The following is an 18,158-nucleotide window of genomic DNA, read 5'->3' on the forward strand; positions in this document are numbered from 1 at the left end:
GCCTGTGGCAGGGAACAGGAGTGTGGAGGGTTCCCCCACTTTCTCACTGTGCATTTGTCCTCTCCCCCACCTAGCTAACACAGCTCATGGCCACTCTGGCGTTGGAGCTGGTGGAGGGAGAAGAGGCAGGGACTACTACTCGTAATTTGTTGGTGGCTCCCTCTGGCTGTTTAGGAGGAGTTTAAAGGTTCTTCTCTTTGTGCTTTGCAGATGGTCAAAGTGGCCTCTGTTTGTAGTTTTTTTTGGGGGGGGGGTCCCCTCTGAAAACATTGAACTGCACTTCCCGTGATGCAGGCTGGTCAGTCATTTTTCTTCTCTCCGCCTCTGGGAATACTGGAGGCATGCCACTCCTTCCAGAAGTCCTCTTAGGCTGTATTTTCAATACCTCCAGACTGACTGTTTTCACCCCCATGGCCACAGCTGAACACAAGAAACACCTTGGCACTCTGGCCTTGCTGCAGGTGCCACAGGGAATTGTGGACAGCTGCCTGTGCAACCTGGTACATTGTTTCTCCTGTCTGTTGCCTCCTGTCAGGAGTCACAGCCTCTTGCGTGGAAGTTCGCTCACTTCCTGAAACTCCAGAAGACTTCCAAGGAAATTCCTTGATTCTGCCCTCCCAGTCATTGTGGGTGGGTGGGGATTACTCAGAGCATACTGACATCTCTAATGATTCTGCTCTGATCTTCCACTGTCTGCTCTCAGCCTCTGTAACCTGTATAGTCTGGAGGTGAGGAGTAAACTAAGGTTGGATAACTGGCTCTCAGACACTTCCTTTGCAGATGCTGCCTAGACATCTCATGCCTCACTCTGAATGGGGCAGGTGGTTGCCACCAACTTTTTTATGCCCTCAGCCAAAAGGGAGATTGAAGCAGTCTCATTTTAACATCCTCTTAAAATATACAATGTTGATGCATATGATTTTTGCCAGCATTGCACTGTAGATCTTTCTCCAGTCGTCCATGGCATATAGGGGAGAAGGCACATTAATATAAACCCTACCCACCCTCCAAAGCCCATTTCTTCACAGTGGCCTCTTTCCCTGATCGCCAAAGGAGATCTCCCCCAGAAATCGTCAGCTCCTTGCTTGTAATACCTTTTATTTTTGTAATTTTTAAGATCTTGTCTTTTTTTTCCCCCAGTGAGGAAGACTGGCCCTGAGCTAACATCTGTGCCAATCATCCTCTATTTTGTGTGTGGGACCCCACCACAGCATGGCTTGATGAGCAGTATGTAGGTCCACACCCCAGATTTGAACCGGTGAACCCTGGGCTACCGAAGTGGAGTGTGTGAACTTAACCACTACACCACCAGGCCAGCCCCTTAAGATCTTGTCTTTTACTGTAGTTATATGTAAATATGCCTTGTGTTGGTTGAATTGCACTGAAGATCGATCTGTATTATATAAATAACCTTGCACATTTCTGAGAAATACTCATGGATTTGTGTATTCCCGTTATCTTTTGGAGTCTGCTCCACATGAGAATGGGGAGTGTGTTCAATAGCTGAACACAAAGAGGCTACAGTTGAGTGCCTCCTTGCCCAGCAGGAAGTAGTTTTGGGGACCTGCTGAGAACAGGGTTGAATCTCTGTAGTAGAGCAGAAGTCTCATAGGCATGTTTTCATAATAAACATAAATGTTGCTAAATTAAAATGCCATTGGTTTGGTTCTGTGAGAATAATAGAAACCATCTTTATCAAACTGCAAATGTTTTAAAAAATGGGCACAAAGTACTAGTGCCTAGATTATAATGTCAGTATTCCCTTTTGTGTGTGTGTATGTGTGTGTGTGTGTGTGTGTGTGGAAGATTAGCCCTGAGCTAACATCTACTACCAGTTCTCCTCTTTTTGCTGATGAAGACTGGCCCTAAGCTAACATCCATACCCATCTTCCTCTGTTTTATGTGGGATGCCTGCCACAGCATGGTTTTACAAGCAGTGCGTAGGTCCACACCCGGTATCCGAACCAGTGAACCCCAGGCCACCAAAGCAGAGCATGTGAACTTAACTGCTGCACCACCAGGCCGGCCCCATCAGTATTTCCTTTGTCTTCAATTTTCATTATGGATTACATAGCACTAAAGAGTATATTTTATTTATTAAATATTCATTAAGTACTCTGCATCATTCTGAATAAAACATTTCCAACTCCTTTTTTTCTAAAATAAAATTGATTTTCCTCCATACTTTTGCAGGATTACAAACTTATTTCATTTTGTAGAACCTCCCAGATTTCCCAAAAGTTAATGATATTTGATGGTGAATGATGTTGTTTTGGAATTCAAGCGATAGGTCTTACAGATTTTTATATTATCTCCAAAGAGAAATCACTTAGTAACTATCCTGAGAGCTGGAGGAGAAGCTTGTCAGTGTAATACAAATTTTATCTATCATCTTTTCAAAACTTGTTCTGTAGAGCTTAACCTGAGGTACCTGGCATGGAAGTCTTACAGGTACTAACATAAAGCAACAAGGTGGCCATCACTTCCCCATATCGTGAATTCTTCACTTGTGTACTATGTGGCGTAACATCAGAAGAGGAAAGAGACTTCTTTTATGAACTCTATATCCTTTCTAGTAAATCGGCCAAAATAAAGTCTTCATTCAAGGTCATAAAACTTTAGTGGGAAAGAAGTAGCTAGAATTGCCACAAACCCCTTTTATAAAAGGGCTCAAGATTAGTAGCATAGAAAGGTGATTATTTTGTACTTCACAGCTCAGTTTTGTAAACTCAGACTTTACTATTTCACAAATTGGGGAGAAAGATTATTAATGAGCAGACTTAATGGATGATCTGTCCTTTTATTGATTCATTAATTCTTTCAATTTTTTATTGAGTCTCTTATGTACAAGACATTGTGTTAGGTGGGACTAAAAAGATAAATGAGGTATGGAATCTGCCCTCAAATGACTGTAGAGAGAGAGAAGATGTGCACATTAAAATAATCATAATCCTAAATAGAAAGTCTTGATTGTCATTAGAGAAGTAAAACCAATCGGTTAACTGTTGCGTATTTTCTGTGTGCTGAGTATAATGATTAGCAGTGGGGATACTATAGTGAAAATGATAGACAGTATCAGCTTTCAGGGAGCTGTTATGGCTCCACCTTCCAGTAGCCGGGTAGTAATTGACAGGGAGATTTTTTTAACATTTGCATAGTTTACCTGGTGGCTACCAACGCCTCCCCAGATCCTTCCTAACTAGCAGCCAGTGAGGAACCTCTTCCTCCCATACCTCTCACCAGTGTCACTTTTGGGGCTCTTTTCTCTCTTGGTTCTTCTATGATGCTCAGAAGCCTTTTAGAGATTCAAAAGTAGTTTCTCTTCAAGAAAAATGGTAGGACCCATTATACGTAGATAGTACACAGCCAAGATGGTGCCCTGGCTCTCTTAGTCTATTTTTTCAGCCGCATACTTATATAGCCCTTACTGGGATAGGCACTTTACAACTATGAACTCACTTTATCTCCATAAAAACACTATGAGTAGTTTCTTCTGTATCCTCATTTCTACGTTTTAGAAGTGTGGAACCTGAGGCACAGAGAGGTTAGGTTGCTTGTTTAAGGTCATTCTTCTAGTAAGTGGCAGCACTGGGATTCAAGTCCAGTTCTGGAGTCTGGGCTCATCTCTAGTGCGCTCTGGCACTTCCTCCCCTCAGCCCACAAGTTTTATTGAGATATAATTGACTGTAACTTTGTATTCGCTTAAGGTGTACAACATAGTGATTTGATATATGTATGTATTGCAAAACGATTGCCACAGTTAGTTTAGTTAATATCCATCACTTCATACATTACCCTTTTTTTTTCTTGTAATGAGAACTTATAATCTATTCTTTTAACAGCTTTTGCTTCTTAATTCATTTGGGTTCACATGTCCCCAGGTTGGTAAGGTTGGCACACAGGCGCCCTACATCTGGCTGGGATCTGCTCTCTTCCAGTGTTCCCCATGCTCACCCTTTCTGAGTGTTAGAAGCAGACCACCTCTAGAATGGTCCCTTCTTCCCAAGACTGCTCTGTTAGAAGTCCTGCTTTTCTGATTGTTGTTGTTCTTGTCTCCTACACACAAAAGAACCAGCAAGAAAACAGAAGGTATTTATGCTTAATAGCACAACAACTTTATCTGGCATAGAGAAGGTTAACATTTCTCTGTTTAAGTTGCCCTGACTGGAAAGTACAGTTATTGCTAACTTGTTGTATATTTCAGATCGAAGCATATTTACCTTCTGAACCCTTAACATAGCTAGCATAACTTTTGTTTCTGTTTTCCAAGTGAAGAAAATAAAATACTTTGTATAAAATAATTCACAAAGGATAACAACCACTTTATCTTATCTCTTCCCAACTCTGTAAGTTGATGTAGGCTAACTGCTAAAATAACAACCCCCAAGTCTGACACAAAGGTTTATTTCTGGTCACATCACAGTCCGGTGTGGCTTGGTGTAGGGGCTGTGCAGTTACTTGGAGTCTAGGCCCCTTCCACGTCGGGGCTCCATATCCACCAGGCCCCTGGGGCCCCTCACTGGATCTTTGGTAGCTGGTTAACAGTCTCCAGAAGAGAGGGAGGGAGGGAAGGAGACAAACATTGTGTGAAAAGCTTTTGAGGGCTAGGCCTGGACGTGCCATGTATCACTCAATCTGCATCCCCTGTCATTCTCAGTCACATGGTCCACCTCGCTGCAAGGAGGCTGGGAAAGGTGGTCAAGATATGTGCCCAGCAGGAAAATGGAAATTGTATGGAGATTATCTAGCCAGTCTCTGCTATGCCAACCAAAATTTGATAAACACAAATATTCTTGGTTGTTTTTTTTTTTTCCCCCTTTCTTCCTCCCTTCCTTCGTGCATTCCTCCCAACAAATATTTAATGAGAACCTCCTATTAAGTGTCAAGCACTCTAAGCTCTATGAAATACTATTGTAAACAAAGCAGACATCTCCCCTTCCCCTGTGAAGCTTACAACCTGGTGTAAGGAAGTCAGACAATAACAAATAGTCACACACAGAAAATGGAAAGTTGCAACCCAAACTAGTGCTTTGAAGGGAGATGTGTGGTACTATGAAACCTACAGAGGAAGGGGTTTACTTTGTCAGGATATCAAGGACGTAGTACTTGAGCTGATACCTGAAGGAGGAGGTGAAGAGTGGAGGTAGGAGGGGTGACAGAGGGATGGGCAGAAGACCAGAGTGGCTGGAACATGTGGGATGAGGAGAACATGTGCAAGATGAAACTGAAAGGAGGTGGGGGTCAGACCGCATGGTCTCAGATGTAAGGGAGGTGGCAGAAGTTTCCATCTTGTGGATGATAGTGCCATTCACTGAGCTAAGGAACAGTGGTAGACCTGTGGGAGGCACACGATGGATGTTGTTGAGGTTGATACGTCCAAGAGAAGATGTCAAATAGGCAGTTGAATTTTGGGGTCAGGAGCTCAGAGGAGGGGTCTGGGCTGGGAGTCATCTAGTATAGTTGATAATTAAAGCTGTGAGCATGGATGAGATGGCCCAGGCAGAGGGTACAGTGTGAGAAGAGGAGAAGGCCTATGATGGAGGCTTGAAGGACTCTGATGTTCAATGGGAAAGCAGGCTCATTCTGCAAAGGCACAGAGAAGGAGTCAAACTCCTTTACAAAAGCTACTTCCTAAGCTTCAGTTTCTTTCTTTCTTTCTTTTTTTTTCTGTGAGGAAATTGGGCCTGAGCTAACATCTGTTACCAATCCTCCTCTTTTTGCTTGAGGAAGATTGTTGCTGAGCTAACATCTGTGCCAATCTTCCTCTATTTTATGTGGGATGCTGCCACAGCATGGCTTGACAGGTGGTGCTAGGTCTGTGCCCGGGATCTGAACCTGCGAACCCTGGGCCATCGAAGTGGAGCACGTGCAGTTAACCACTATGGCGCTGGGCCGGCCCCATTCAGTTTCATAAAAAATAATAAACAGCTAACCAATAAAAAGCAAATCAGCCAAACCCTTTACATATTCATCTTTTATCTAATCAGAAAAGAACTCAGTTTTTTTTTTTTTAACAAGTAGCATCCAAGTAGACTGATATTCTCTACAATGTGATATATGCAGAGATGTTTGCGGTAAGTTCATTTCAGAAAGTATCCACTAATACGCATTGATGAGAAAGGTTAAAATCATAACAATCGTTTGCTCTTAGTCATTCTAGAACTAGAGAAGTTGCTGTTTGGGTTGAGTGAGAAACTTCATGAGCCACACTTTTAAGAAATGCCAAATGAGACTGCATGGCTACAGGAGTGAAGGGAGACTTTTAACAAACTTTTCTTTTTTATTGAGGTATAATTGACATGTAACATTATACTAGTTTCAGGTGTACAGCATAATGATTCAGTATTTGTATACATTGTGAAATAGTCATCACAATAAGTCTAGCTAACATCCAAGACTTCTTTTTTGAAATCAAACTCAAAAAAGGGAGACATGAGCTGTAACCTCACTGAAGCAGTAGGTCTGTCTATAATTTCAGGAAAAAGGAGTTTGAACCCAGCTGGCAACTTGCAGTAAGGATTTTACTTTTCTTTTCTTCCCAGATATATTGACACTGCTGCCTGCTTAATGAGGACAACAGTGTCGGGCAGAAGCCACATAATAATAGCATTGCTGCACGCCTGTTTTCTGAACTCCGTACTGTTGTTAATTAGTCGATGCACCCAGTGTTATTAGCTGATGTCAGAAGCACATCTGAGAAGGTGGAGTCTTTACTCAGAAGGATCTGAGTTAGTGTAAAGGCCTGGCTGGGAAAAAAAAGAAAGAGAAGAAAGCCCAGCCATAGGAGGGACGTCAGCATCAGGCCCCAGCAGCTGGTGTGTCTTCTCCATATACACTGGGAGGAAGTATCTTTTCAGATTGCACGTTATTCTCTAAAGGAGTTTATAGACTGGTGCCTTCTCTCCTTTTCAGCCACTCCTCCAGAGCCATTCTTTCCAGTTACAGTGACAGAGAAATCTTGAGCAGCATAGCTGGTTGTTAAAGTATAATGGCTAAGTTCAAAGTTGAAAGAGTGTTTCATGAGAGAGGGAGTGAGTCCCTGACTCTATTACCTTCCACAGATTAGTACTAGAAAAGCTCAGAATAAAATGTGAAAACATCATGTGGGGTGTGCTGGAAAAGGAGCTGTCTGAACAGATGGTGGTGGGGGTTGAGGGTAAGAATCAGCACAAATGATTGATCTTCCACTGCGCACGGTGCAGTGTGGGACGGATGGGGGCCGGTCAGAGGGAATGAGTCCTGGTCCAGTTCTTCACAGAAGGAATAATTGTCTGTTTTATAGGATTGTGAGAAAGTAACCTCTTGCAGATGAAAATTGTATGCAAACAAAAGTAGGATACCATGTAGTGTCAGTTTTTCTCCCAATACGCTATTAAGAGAATTTTCAAATATAAAAAGTTAAAAGAATTGCACAGTGAACACCCGTATACTCACCACCTAGATTCTACAATTAACATTTTGCCATATTTGTTTTATTACCTATATATCCATCTACCAATCTCTCTATCCACCCATTGGTCCGTCTTATTTTTTATGCATTTCAAAGTAAGGTATGGACATCAGTACAACTAACTGGAGATCAGTATATGTTTACTTTTTTTAAGATAAAATGAACATACTGTGGAATGCACAAAACTTAAGTGTACCATTTGATGAATTTTTACAAGTGCGTATACTTGGTAACGCAGAACTTTGTCAAGATATAAAACAGTACTATCACCCCAGAAAATTGCCTCATGCTCCTTCCCAGTCAATTTCTACCTCACTCCACTCCCAGAGGCACCCACTGTTCTGATCTTTTTCACTCATATGGGTATGCAGTTGTTCTGCACAATTCATTTGAAAGACTTTCTTTTCCCTGTTGAATTGCTTTGTGCCTTTATTATAAATAAATCAAAGTATAGGTCTGTTTCAGTTCCATTGATCTATTTGTCTTAATACCAGCACCATACTCTCTTGATTATTGTGCTTTAAATTCAGATAGTGTAAGTCCTCGAACTTTTTTACTTTTTAAGATTGCTTTGGATATTCTAGATCCTTTATATTCTCAAAAATTTTAGAATAAACTTGTCTATTAAAAGAAACTGGTGGAGTTATCATTGGGCTTTCATTGAATTTATAGATCTGAGGAAAGTTGACATTTTAACAATGTTGGGACTTCCAGTGCATGAATGTGGGATATCTCAACGTTTAGTTAATTTCTGTCAGCAATGACTTGTAGCCTGCAATGCGGAGGTCTTGCGTGTCTTTCATTAAATTTATTCCTAAGTATTTTATGGGTTTTGGTGCTTTCAAAAGTGGGATTTTTCTTTTTTAAAATTTCATTTTGTAATTGTTTGCAGCCAGAATATAAAATACAGTTGATTTTTGTATATAGATCTTGTGTCTTGAAACCAAGCTAAATTCACTTACTGGTTCTAGGAGTTGTTTTGTAGATTCCTTAGGATTTTCTGTGTAAAAACTCATGTCATCTGTGAAAAGAATCAGTTTTATCTTCCTTTCCTGTCTTCATGATTTTCTTTTCTTTTTCCTTATCACTGGCTAAGATCTCCTGAATAATCTTGAATAGAAGTTTTAAGAGTAAACGTACTTACCTTGTTCTTACTCTTAGTAGGACAGTGTTCAATATTTCACCGTTATGTGTAATAGTAGCTTTTGTAGGTCTTATATAGACTTTCTTTTTTTATCAAGATTGAGGAAATTTCCTTCTATTCCTAATTTGGTGAGTTATTTTTTTTTAATTATAAGTAGGTTGAATTTTGTCAAGTGAATTTTCTGCATCTGTTGAAACGAACATATGGAATTTTTTTCGATTATTGGTTATTTTGCTGCGTTGTCTTCATTGATTTTTTTTTTTTTAAAGATTTTATTTTTTCCTTTTTCTCCCCAAAGCCCCCCGGTACATAGTTGTATATTCTTCGTTGTGTGTCCTTCTAGTTGTGGCATGTGAGACGCTGCCTCAGCGTGGTCTGATGAGCAGTGCCATGTCTGCGCCCAGGATTCGAACCAAGGAAACACTGGGCCGCCTGTAGCGGAGCGCGTGAACTTAACCACTCGGCCACGGGGCCAGCTCCTTCATTGATTTTTTTTAACGTTAAACCAAGTTTGCATTCTTGAGATAAACCCCACTCTATTGCTAAATTTGATTTTGCTAATATTTTCTAAAGTATTTTTGTATCTATCTTGATGAGGAAGATCATTCTGCATTATTTTTGTTGTTAATTTCTTTTTTTTTAAAAATTGGCTCCTGAGCTAACAACTGTTGCCAATCTTTTTTTTTCTCCTTTACTCCCCAAATTCCCCCAGTACATAGTTGTGTATTTTAGTTGAGCATCCTTCTTAGTTGTGGCATGTGGGATGCCGCCTCAGCATGGCCTGATGAGCGGTGCCATGTTCCACGCCCAGGATCTGAACCAGTGAAACCTGCGCCGCCGAAGTGGAGAGCATGGACTTAACCACTTGGCCACGGGGTGGCCCCTCTTGTTAATGTCTTTGTTAGGTTTCTGTATTAAGGTTATGCTGGCCTCAAAATGGGTTGAAGTATCTCTACCTCCTCTATTTTCTGAAAGAGTTGGTGTAATATTGATATTTCTTCCCTAAATGTTTGATAGAACTTACCAGTGAAACCATATGGATGTGGAGTCTCTCATGTGGGATGGTTTTATATGATTTCAGTTTCTCCTTTTAAAAATGTAGGCTCTTAAGATTTTCCTTCTCATCTTGTGTCAGTTTTGATAAGTTGTGTTTTTTGAGGAGTTTGTCTTTTCATCTAAATTTTCAACTTCTTTCCATAAGGTCATTTGTAATATTCACTTTTTTAAATATCTGTATGCTTTGTAGTGATAGTCCCTCTTTTATTCCTGGTACTTATAATTTGTATTCTCTGACTTTTTTGGTATCAGTTACTTGTGTTGTATAATGAACTACCCCGAACTTAGTGACTTTTAACTGTGGAGGAGGGCCGGCCCGGTGGCGCAGTGGTTAAGTGCGCGCGTTCTGCTTCAGCAGCTTGGAGTTCATTGGTTCAGATCCCAGGTACAGACATGGCACTGTGGCATTCCATGCTGTGGTAGGCATCCCACATATAACGTAGAGGAAGATGGGCACGGATGTTGGCTCAGGGCCAGTCTTCCTCAGAAAAAAGAGGATTGGCAGATGTTAGCTCAGGGCTAATCTTCCTTGAAAAAAGAAAAAAATAATAACTGTGGAGGAGTCTTTGGTCAGCCACCCTGCTATGAGGCTCTGCTTCTGGGGCTTGGGTGGCTTTTGGCTGGGGCAGTGGGGGTGATGGACCGCATGTCTCTCATCATCTACCAGGCTAACTCAGGAATGTTCACATGATGGCTCAACGGTGTTCCTAGAGAGAATGTAAGTGTGCTAATCCTCTTGAGGCCTAGGCTTGGGACTAGCACAGGATTGCTTTTTTCCCACATTCTTTTGACCAAAGTAAGTCACAAGAGCAACCAGATTCACAGGGTGGAAACATAGACCCCACCACCAGTTCCAAACAAATGTGTAACAGGGGAGAATTAGCACCATTTTTGCAATCTACCACATGTTAAGACCCTGTTATAGATCAATTGTTATAAATTTAACAATGTTGTGTAAATAGTCTGGTCTCATCACTACTGTGTTTATAGCAGTCTTCGTGCATCTCTGGACTGTACAGAACATTAAATTCTTTGGTGTCTCATCAAAAGCAGCATCATTTCTCATATTAGTACTTAGGAAGATTTTGATTATTTATATGTTTTTGTTTTTATAAGTCCTTATATATTTTGGTTATGTCTACAACTCCAAACCACTAAAGATTCAAGCTATTTTTTGGTCCAAAATGCTTTAAGAATTCAAAATGTGGCCCTGGAAAATATTATGAATATATTGACTTTTGGCTTAAAAAAAACAGCTTGGGTTCTATATAATTCTCAGCTGTGGATGAATTATAGGTAAAATAAAGGTAAGCAATTTAACTTAGCAGAGGTAATATATTTCTCTAGTTTTCTTGTCCCCCTGTCAACAGAGCAATTCCTGGACACAGAAAATGCAAGTAGAATTGGGAACGGGATGATAGAAATGCAGTTTATTTCTACCAATCCCTAAGTGTATATTTAAGCCTAGCCATTAAGTCAAATTAGTTTCATCTTTCCAGAAATTGACCTCTAGAAATGAACCTTGAAATTAACCCTAAGGTACTTATGGGTGTGCAAACTCATCTGGTGATAAGAGTGGTCATTTATAGCATTGTTTCTCTCATGGAAAAATTGGAGACAATTTAAATGTCTAATAGAAGGGGATTGATTTTTTTAATGGCATATTCATCACATGGAATATTATACAACCATTTAAAAGTATAGAAGAGTATTTAGTGACCTTCATGGCTGTTCATTATATATAGTTAATACATACTATATGTATTTAAAGGCAGATTATGAAATTACTTGTATGATTATATTTTTGGCAAAATAGTTAATATAAATATATGTATGCTTGGAAGAATATATAACAAAAATGTTAATGGTGGCTATTTCTGAATGGTGACAATATAATTTTTTCCAGCTTTATTGAGATATAATTGACATGTAACATTGTATTAGTTTTAGGTGTACAACATGATGATTTGATATGTGTATATACTGCAAAATGATTACCATAATAAGTTTAGTTAGCATCCATCACCTCACAGAGTTGTAATTTTTCTCTTGTGATGAGAACTTTTAGAATGATCTACTCTCTTAGCAACTTTCAAATACCTGATACAGTATTAACTTTAGTCACCATGCTGTACATTACATCTCCAGAACTTATTTATCTTATAACTGGAAGTTTGTACCTTTTGACTGCCTTCACCCACCCTCACCCCCTGTCTCTGGCAACCACCAGTCTGCTCTTTATATCTTTGAGTTTGATTTTTTGTTTATTTTTTAGATTCCACATATTAGTGAGATCATACAGTATTTGTCTCTGTTGGACTTATTTCACTTTGCATCATTCCCTCAAGGTCCATCCATGTTGTTGCAAATGGCAGAATTTCCTTCTTTTTTATGGCTCAATACATTCCATTGTGTATAGATGCCACATTTTCTTTATCCATGTATCTGTTGACGGACACTTAGGTTGTTTGCACGTCTTGGCTATTGTGAATAAAACCGCACTGAACATGGGAGTGCACATATCTTTTCGAGATAGTGACTTCGTTTCCTTTGGATATATACCTAGGAGTGGAATTGCTGGATCCTGTGGTAGTTCTATTTTTAATTTTTTGAGGAACCTCCAGGCTGTTTTCCATAGTGGCTGCATCAATTTACATTTCCACCAACAGTGCACAAAGGTTCCCTTTTCTCTGTATTCTCACTGACCCTTGTTGTCTCTTGTCTTTTTGATAGTAGCCATTCTAACAGGTGTAAGTGATAGGATTTTTATTTTCTTGTTTTCAATCCGTGATTTGAAATTTTTGGAATGCATGTACGTTGAAGACATAGGAAAAATAGATAAAAATCATTTTTTAAAAAAGCCCTACACAGCCACAGTTTTCAGAATTCTTTGTATTTTTTATTGCCGCTCTATAGTTACGTAGAGCTGTTGAGCTTTCTATAACCTATGGATTCACCTTAAACTCGAGATGACATGCTTATGCAAAAGGCTGGTTTTATTGCCACCCTAATATAACATGGCAGCATGAAATGCAGTCATTACTTCAGGATTTTTTTTCCACTGTTAACATTCATGAGTGCTCATAAAGACTGGGGAAATTCTTTTCTAATACACATGATATTTTTATTTTAAAAATTGTTTTGTGAAAAAGGCATAAAAGTTTTGGTTGGAGCAGAGTTAGTATTCTTATTCCTTTCTTATAGCTTGAATATTCAGAGGGTCCAGAGTCTTTAAAAAAACTTAGTTGGCTGGAAAGTTATTGTTAAATATAGACACAAGTATTGCATCTGTGTTAAACTGCTACCCATAAGTCTCTGCTTTTCTTGCCAGCCTAACCGATGAGCTCACTGACAGGGTAGCATACGTTCCATGTCTGTAGTAAAATGGTATTTCTATTTAGCACATCCCACCATTATCACTATTATTCTGGCAGAGTATAGACTTCGGCCAAATTTTACCAGATTTTAGTACCAGGGCTGCAAAACAAAGAAACCTATATTGGAGATTTTGATGTATATTTTGTTCTCATTGAATAGACAGTTTAGGCCAGTTTCCATCTAGGAAAGGGTTAACATAGTGTGCAAGCTGTACCACACAAGCATGTCTACAAGTGGGTAGTGAAACTTTCTGGGGCTCAAATTAAATTTGATTAAAATTCTCTCCGGTGTATGTTTAATTTAAAAGTGGGGCATAGTGTTGTGAAATTACCACCTCTGCAGAATAGACAACAATTTAAAAATTTTTATTGATTGATTTAATTTGGGTTTACTGTAGAAGGGAATAAAACATGGCTGAGTGTGCAGAGTTGGGTGCATGGTTTCTCTGGGTGGGAGGAAGACCTGGGGAAAATTCAGCACAGCGTGGTCACCGTGGTGGGTGAGTGCCTGCAGCGCGCGGTACAGGCAGCTTTTTCCATGTCAACACCTGCTCATTAGGAAGCGGACCAAGACTCCCAAAGAGCTCTCAGATGGCCCGAATCTTGTATCCCTGCCAATCCACGCTAGAATTTAATAACAACCTTGAGGTGAAACTTGGGCCTTTGCTCATTGCTAATCCCCAGAACCATCTGGCCTGTCCTTTCTCTGAATAACAGTTTAGTATATGTAGGGGGAGGGGAGAATGGGAGTGGAAGAAGGGGAGCAAACCTTTCTTAAAGGACAATCCAGTCTCCTTCAGAGCAGATAGAGTTTCTTTTAGGTCATAAACCTAAGCTTGTTCTTTCCATAGCTTCCACATCTTTAATTGCCAGATAACTGGTTGAAATATACACCATTCATTAACTATTGACAAACTTCCAAGTTTAGTTCTTCTAATGAAATAATGCCAAAAAGCATTGTAAGTCTGTAATCCTGATTCTGCTATTTAAAAAAACGTTATGCATTTTCTCTTTAATTTTTCATTAGGTTTAGTACAGTATTAGAAATATGGGAGATAAGCCATAAATATTTGTTTATTCCTGTGCCTTTCTCTACAAAGGAACTGAAGTAATTTAGTAGGAAATAAATAGAATATAATGGCAAATTACAAATAAAATATAAAGCATGAGAACATCCTCTGTTCTGCTCCCACCCCCGCGGAGGAAATAGAACATAGATAGTGAGCCAGATGTCCTATGCAGTGCATGGAGAATATCACATTTATGGTCCCTTTGGAGGTGTGCTTCACGGCAGATGCCCATCAAATGGAATGGCATATAGAAGCAGCTCTACTACTTAAAATTGTTCTCTTACTCTTGCTCCACTGAGCACTTGTCCCATTTGAGTGTCTTAAATACATGTATAGGATTATGCTACTTCAATAAAGGAAGTGCCCAGGAAATATCTGTAAATGAATGAATTAATAAAGAAATTTTATTTCTGTGTACATAGTATAGAAAATGCCCATACAACATGTCTTTCTATCACTTAGATGACAATTATTTTTAAATACAAAGGGTAGATTTTCATACTTACATGTATGCACACCTGTGTGTATATATATATATATGTATATATACATTCATTTATGCACATGTGTGTACACATAAATATCACAAGCATCAGGTTTTGACCCTACCATCCACTCACTTTCTTTCTTAGAGACCCTCAGAATGGTACATCACTAACAACCCGATGCCTGAGAGGAGGGGTCAGCAAATTATGGCCCTCAGGCTGAGTCCAGCCTTGTTTTTTCATAGCCTACAAGCTAAGAATGATATTTACATTTTTTAAAATTTTATTTTATTTTTGCTTAGGAAGATTTGCCCTGAGCTAACATCTGCTGCCAATCTTCCTCTTTTTGTATGTGATTTGCTGCCACAGCATGGCCACTGAATAGTGGTGTAGGTCTGCGCCTGGGAACTGAACCCAGGCCACTGAAGTGGAGCATGTTGAACTTAGCCACTAGGCCGCTGGGGCTGGCCCAGTATTTATATTTTTAAATGATTGAAAACAAATCAAAAGAAGAATAATATTTGATGACATTTGAAAATTATATGAGATTCCAATTTCATATAACTGAATATCCATATCCATAAATAAAGTTTCATTGGGTTGTAGCCACATTCATTCGTTTATGTGCTATCTCTGAGCACTTTCGCAGTACAACAGTGAAGTCGAGTAGGTGCGACAGAGACCATCTGGCCTGCAAAGCCGAAATATTTACTATCTGGCCCTTTACAAAAATGTTTGCTGACCCCTGCGTTAGAAGATACAACAAATGAGCAGGAAGAAATCTGCCTGAATCAAGCCACACACCACAGAATTTGAAAAGGTATTTCCCCCATCCTGCCCATTTTTAAAAGTAATTGGAAAAGAATAAGAAAATTGTTCCTAACTTTTTCTCTTTTTATAAAGGGCCTCATAACTTTTTCCCAAACATGTAACCATATGTCCCAAACAGGATTTATTGAATATTCCAACTTAACTCTTGTGATTATATCCTGACATGATATAATGGAAGGGCAAGTAAAACAGTGTAAAGTTGTAGAACATAGAATAGGAAGCCGAATTAGTCTGATTTACAGTTTGTCTTCTGAAGCGACGTGGAAGAGAAAACCTAACAAGATTTACCAAGTTGTAGGTCAGGTAGGGAGAGGGAGAATCAATCCCAAATGTGCTGATGGACCCTTGGTGACCATCTGGGTGACAGTCAGCCCCAACTCGATGATGCCTTGTGCTTACATGCACTGTTTTTGTCCTCTGTGGCGGTCATGTTGCTTCATAAACATTAGCTGTTGAAACATATTGGTAAGAAGCAGATGTAATTTCCGTTTTATAGAAGGAAGAAGCTATAAACTCTGCATGTAGCTCTTTCTGTGGCAGTCAGTGCCAAACCCAAGACAATAGAATGTTTTTTTCTTTTTGTCAGACATAAATCTCTGCGTGGTTGATATGGTCCACAATATGATAAAGATTTATTACCTGAGTTTTAGTGTGAATATTTGATGGATTTCCTCTATGGCATCTGGCAGAGTGTTTCGTTATTGTTAACGTACTCTTGGCCACTATAAGTGTGACCTCATGAGTCAACTAATTAGATACTTCACTCTTTAAAAATAAGAAGTTTTGCTTCCTTATGTGTGCCACTCTATCCCTCATATACAAGGTCAGCAAATGATTACTGAGCAGGCCAGCAGTTCCCTGGATCTTCAGATCCTATCTCCTTCTTCATAGCTTTGCCCTTTACCTGCCTCTTAAAAGAAATGTTTTGAAAGTGAACTTACTTTCCTGTATCTTCATCAGAACACGCCAGGAGAAGACACACCCATAAATCAGTCATTGCATCCTTACCGTAACTGTATTTCAGAGGCTGTATGCTGGGGGAGAGCTTTTAGAATTCCTTTCCTTTCACAGATGTCGAACAGAGACTCAGGAAGGATGAGGGACTTCCCTAGGGTCTCATAGCTTACTTGTAGCCAAGTTGGGGTGAGAGCTAGTTTGGCTTTCTTGCTTATTTACGTTATCTTTCCTTTGAGCCACCTTGGGTACGATTATTATATAAACATTAAATAGTAGGGTTTAGGGAAGTATCAAAAGAATATCATTTCACAGAATATGTTATGTTTGCGTATGAAACAGACTTATTTCCACAAGATCCATACATTTATTCCATTACTCAGTGGACATACTCCATCAATCTTTTTGGAATAGTTATTAAACTATAAGTTAATAAAAGGTGATAGAAGCTCCAATTATCCAGATAGTTTAGTAGATAAATGATACAAGAATATTATCTCTCATTTATCTTCAATAATAAATATATTTGAGCTGAGCACCTTACTTGAGAAACCACTGACATTCACTATCAGCCCCTGCAATCAGTTTCTTGGTGTAGAGGGCTATTTGGGGGGAATTACTACCCTAATAGAGTGGAAGACCCAACTCAACTGGCTTCTCACTATCTTGATTTATTTTTCCTGGAGAATCTGAAAATGGAAAGAAGCAGAGTCCCTGAACACTGGTTCCCTGTCCAGTCACTTTCAATTGAGTCATACTGCTTTACAGGAGTCCTTCCTTATCCATGGGGGATACGTTCCAAGACCCCAGTGGATGCCTGAAATAGCAGATAGAACTGAACCCTATGCACACTATGTTTTATTCCTATACCTGCATACCTCAAGTTTAATTTATAGATTAGGCACAGAAAGAGATTAACAACAATAACTAATAATAAAGTTGACTTTCGGGCCATTATTAAGTAAAATAAAGGTTAAACTCAAGCACTGCAATACCGTAGCAGTGGATCTGATGACCAAGGCAGCTACTTTGTGACGCCGGTAGCGTATACAGTGTGAATACATTAGACAAATGGATGATTCATATCCTAGGAGGGATAGAGTAGGATGGCACAAGATTTTGTCACACTAATTAGAATGGTGCATAATTTAAAACTTATAAATTGTTTTTTTCTGGAATTTTCTGTGTAATATTTTCAGATTGTGGTTGACCATGGGTAACTGAAACCGTGGAAAGTGAAACCATGGATAATGCGGGACTACTATATTTTCTTCAAAACATTTGTAACTCTCTGAAGTTATTTTCTTCATTTATTTATTTACTGGTTTACTCCCTGCTCCCATACTCACAAGAATGGAAGCCGCAGAGAGTGGGGCCTTATGTGTCTTAGTCACTGTTGTATCACCAGCGCCTATCATGGAGCCTGGGCCATGAATGCAATTCCTTTGATCCGTTCAGTGTGTGAGCAGTTGGCCACTTTGACGAGAGTGTGAGGGGTCAAACTGAGAAATTGTAAATGCTGTGGATGGGGAAGAAAGACTTTATACCTGACCTAGAAAGCATTGTTCTGAGTGCTGACCTCTTTGTTCTATTTTATATGCCCCTGCTTCCACAGCACCTGTACGTGTGTTGTCATTGTTTGTTTACTTCTCTCTCTCTCCCATTGATTACTTGAGGGCAGGGACCAAGTTTCGTTCATCTTATGTCCCAGGTGCTGAGAATGGTTACCAGCAGAGTGAGCGAGCGAGTCCATGAGTGTGTGAGTGCTTCTTTTCACATAAGTGCCTGGGA

This window comes from Equus quagga, chromosome 2 (genome assembly GCF_021613505.1).
Source record: "Equus quagga isolate Etosha38 chromosome 2, UCLA_HA_Equagga_1.0, whole genome shotgun sequence".
In the NCBI taxonomy this organism is placed as follows: Eukaryota; Metazoa; Chordata; class Mammalia; order Perissodactyla; family Equidae; genus Equus; species Equus quagga.